Genomic DNA, 4,765 nt, shown 5'->3' on the forward strand with positions numbered 1-4,765 from the left:
AGCGGGAAAGGATGAATCAGATTCCATACTCTTCGCTTATTAGATCGATTATGTATGCCATGATATGTACTTGGCCAGATGTATCGTATGCCTTGAGCGCTACGAGCCGATACCAATCAGATCCAAGAGAGGCGCATTAAACTGTGGCCAAGAATATCTTAAAGTACTTGAAAAGGAACAAGGATAAATTCTGGGTCTATGGCGGTAGAGATGAATTGGTTGTTGAGGGATACACCGATGCAAGCTTCCAAAAAGATAGAGACGACTTTAAGTCACAGTCTGGGTACATATTCTGTCTCAATGTAGGAGCGTTTAGTTTGAAGAGTGCTAAGAAAGGCACAACTGCTTAATTATTCTACAACTGAAGCCGAATACTTGGCAGCATCTGAGGCAACTAAGAAGGCAGTTTGGATTCATAAGTTCATTAGGGAACTTGATGTTTTACCCTCCATCAAGGGTCCAATAGATCTCTATTGTGACAACAATTGGGCTATTACTCAAGCAAAAGAGCCACGAGAACATCAGAAGGTCAAATACGTTAAGAGGCGATTTCACATGATTAGAGAATGTAAATCATAAGGTGAAATCAGAATCTACAAGGTTGATACGGATGATAATGTAGCCAATCCACTCACTAAACCTCTGTCTTAAGTGAAGCACAACAAACATGTTGAGGCAATGGGAATTAAGCACATTGGAAACTGACATTGATTTCCTTATTTTAGTGTTTTAATATAATTTTGGACAATGTTAATGTAAAAAACTATGATGAACCATTAAGTTTTGGAGTAATTAAATTTTCATGCGATTTAAATAACTCCGTTTCTATTTAATTGTGGTTTAGAATTAAATAATGAGTCCATTCGATTTAAAGAATATTCAATATAGGGTATCAAGACAATGTCTTGGATAAAGAAACACCTATTAAGTGAACATTGAATATTTTAATCGAAAATTATCCCTAATCAAGATCATTTATATGGTGGACGATTAATGACCAATAGAGATTAGTATGTAGTATGATTTACAGCACCGTTTCTTGTGCTATAAGGACGTAAATCATTTGCACAGGTATTGGTTTAGAACCATACTGGATCAACCTATGAGAATACTTTAAGAGATTTAAAATCGTCATAAGTATATTTCTCATTATTGCTAGCGGAACTTTTTTTCCTTGACCATGAGTATTGTGAGGTCTCTTGTTTGAGTACTTGTTAGATTTTTATTTCAGTCAAACGTCTGCCGTAATTGGGGTTTATAACGACGGCTATCAGGCGGCTAGGTCCTCTTTATAAGAGAAGCTACATTAAAAGACTAGGAATGTCCCCCTACTAACAATAGGGAACGTGTTTTGTTGTTTACAAGGCCTCTCGAAGAGCGAGACTGTGAAAAATGCGTGGCCGTGCTCAGATAGATTTTAGAAATCATCTGCTTATTAAAAGTCAAACTCGGATTTCGAGAAAAACATCTGGACGTAACAGAGATGACGAATAATCTTACCCTGTAGTTCATGAAGAGACATATTAAACAGGCTATACACTTAAAGCGCACTTGTCCGGAAGGACAAGTAGGAGATTGAAAGGAATGGTGTCCTTCGAACAAGTGTATTATTTTGATAGTGGGTTATGAATTATTAGAAATCTAATATATTCAGTAAGGTCAAGTGATCGGAATGCCTAGGTGGAGGCCGCTTTCGATCATTAATATTAATGTATAATTAATATTACAGCTTACTCTTGACTAAACCCTTCGGGTCACACCCAAGCAATTAACAAACCAACTCGACGAATAAATTCGGAATAAACTACTGAGTCGCCTGAGTATTAAATATTTAGATGTCGGAAATTCTAGCTTAGAGCGTCGAAACCGAGCGTCAAAAGTCGAGTAAAAAATATTAAATGACGAGACGCACAAATATAATAAATCGACAATATTGCCAAAATACCCCTAGCATCGGAATGCCCCGAGCATCCGAATTCTACGGGCATTATATGCTAGCACAAGTGGCTAGCATGCACATGATGAGTGTCATTTATTGCACTCATAGGGTAGTGTTTTAAGATGATTTCATCTTCCTTTTTATGCTTTCTTATCTTATTTTTAGACCTTTTTCCTTTTATTCCTTTCTTTCTTTCTTTCCTTGTGTTTTTCGTGTTTTCTTCGTGTTTTCCTTTTATTTGGTTATTTTTTTTCCCTTTTATTCCTTTCCTTTGTTTGTTCTTGTAGGTACCTAGGATTTGTCTTTGAAAGGGGATCAAGATGGGCTATATTGACTAAGAAAGGAGGAAGTAATCGGCTTAGGGAGGGCTTAGAGAGGGCATGGAGAGGGCTTGGAGAGTGCATCAAGCCCTGCCAGTCTGCCGCAGGCGCGGGTACTGAAGGCCGCGGGTGCGGGCTCGTATGCACCAAATTGGCAATTTTCGACCAGGAACTCTTCGCGGTCTGGCCGCGGGCTCCCCGCTGGCGCAGGTAGTCTGGAGAGCCCGCTCCAAACAAGAGAGACCGCGGCCCTCTAACCACCCTTTGGGAGCAGGGGATTCGCCGAGCTTTTGCTGCGGGCGCAGAGGCTTTCGCCGCGGGCGCGAGTGTTGCCTTGAAAGCCCGCGGAGTTTGTTATGGGTTGCGTACCCATTTTTCCGCGAGCACGGGTTTTACTGGAGAGGGCGCGGGGATCCCGTTTTTCTTCTTTGTCTATAAATACACTTGTAATTCCTTTTTGAAGAAAAACTTTAGATAATTTTCATTAGCTTAGTTTTAGAGACAGAAGTTAGAGAGAAGTTCTTTGTATTGGATTTGTATTTCAACATTGGATCAATTGTTCTTGGATTTTTCATTTTCAATCATTAATGTTAGTAAGAATTTCTTGTTCTAGTTCATCTCTTTACTTGATTGATTTAGTTTTATCTTTCATTGTTTGAATTACTTAGATTTAAATTGGATATTGTAGTTGATATTGTTTTCTCTTGATTTTGATTTTGAATGATGATCAATGCTAATTCTAGTGATTAGTTCTTGAGTTACACCATGATTAGTGAGTAGATTAGTTGCTAGGGAGAAGGGGAAGCATGCTTGATTGATAATTTGTGCTAGTTGATGATCTTTGATTGATTGAATTGTTACAATTAATTTGGTTGACATTGTTTTGCATGTGATTAATTAGATTAGGAATGATCAACCTTTAAGATTAATCTAGATTGCATTGTAATTCTTAATGACATGACCCATCAATTATAGAATTGCTTTAATTGATTGAGTTTGATTGTGAATTTCCCTAATTAGCCATTCATAGTGACCCCTAGCTTGGCCTCTAAAAGATAGCTCTTGAACTCTCTTGATTGCTACTATTGTTTGTCCTTTGTATTGCTTGAATTAAACGAAGAAATTATCGATTAGCACGATTATTGAACTAGCATGTGGAACCTATATCCCTAGTATTTAGCTTATTGAATTACTTGATTAGTCTAATTTTGCTACTATAATACCAACCATTTTCTCACTACAAATCTCCGAAATAGCTTGATTTAGGCTAAATTTAACACCAACTAACTCCTTTGGGTTCGACCCTATACTTACCTATACTTGTATTAGGTTGGTTTAGGATTTTATAAATTGTGTTTGACCGAGGGAAGATTAGATAACGACCTAGTTTTCCACTCGTCAAAATGGCGTCGTTGCCGGGGAGTGATATTGGTGCTTAGCATTAGTTGCTGAGTCTATTTCACTTTAATTGAAAAAAAAATACAAAAAGATTTTGTTTCTTAAGGCTACATTTGTAGCCGTGCTACTAATATTTTCATTGAGTTTTAAATGCATAGAGCTCGTGATCGATCCATTGTGCCTTTTGACCCGGAAATAAAAAGGACTCTTTCAAGGAGAAGAATTGCTAGTCGATCCTTGGAATTTAGTTCCTCAAGCGAAGAAGGGTTTGAAGAAGAACTAGGCATGGGAGAACAACCAAGAGTTGCTTTGAAAGAATTGGGAATTCCCGGTGCGTACAAGTTTGAGAGTGGAATTGCTCCACCTACAACACCGGCCAATGATTTCAAAATTAGGCCTGCTATGATCGTTTTGAACGAAAGGAGACAATATAGCGGAGCTAAGAATGAGAGTCTGTTTAACCATCTCAAGGAGTTCAAAATGTATTGCAACACTATCAAAGTGAACGGAATTTCTCAAGAATTCATCCGGCTAAAGTTGTTTCCATTTTCTCTCATAGACCGAGCCTTGGAGTGGTTGGATAAGGAGGTAAAGCCAAATTCCCTTCGAACATGGGACGAAGTCACTAAGGAATTCTTGTCCCGTTTCTACCCACAATAGAAAACAACGGAGGCTAGAGCTTTGATTCAAGGGTTCAAGCAAAGACCTAATGAAAGCCTCTACGAAGCATGGGAGAGGTATAAAGTGTACCAAAGGGAATGTCCCCACCACGGAATTCCAACATATCAAGTCATTAGAATATTTTATGGTGGCCTAAGTCCTCAAGGCAAATCATGCCTTGATGGGGGTGCCGGAGGTCCCATAATGAATCGGACGGAAGAGGAAGTGGTGGACATTATTGAGGACGTGGTTAAGTACTATAGAGATTGGCAAGATGGTGAGAGGGATTCAACTAGCAAGAGTGGCTCTTCGGTGTACTCTATAGACCATCGAAATGCGATAAACAACTTATCCTCACAAATGACAAACTTGGGGAAAGAAATGACCGCGATCAAGACCATGTTGGAAAGCTCCTCTTTTTCTCTCCCTCCCAATTTAAGGGGAGAGG

General features: G+C 38.8%; 1 non-coding gene across 1 annotated transcript; it reads right to left on the bottom strand.

The window, feature by feature from the left end:
* Nucleotides 1-4,327: 4,327 nt before the first annotated feature.
* On the bottom strand, nucleotides 4,328-4,433 carry LOC145561139 (small nucleolar RNA R71). Its single transcript, XR_014093716.1, has one exon. It is a non-coding gene; the product is annotated as a small nucleolar RNA R71 (small nucleolar RNA).
* Between the last annotated feature and the right edge of the window lie 332 nt (nucleotides 4,434-4,765).

Source organism: Chenopodium album, chromosome 9, assembly GCF_948465745.1.
Source record: "Chenopodium album chromosome 9, dcCheAlbu1.1, whole genome shotgun sequence".
Classification (NCBI taxonomy): domain Eukaryota; kingdom Viridiplantae; phylum Streptophyta; class Magnoliopsida; order Caryophyllales; family Amaranthaceae; genus Chenopodium; species Chenopodium album.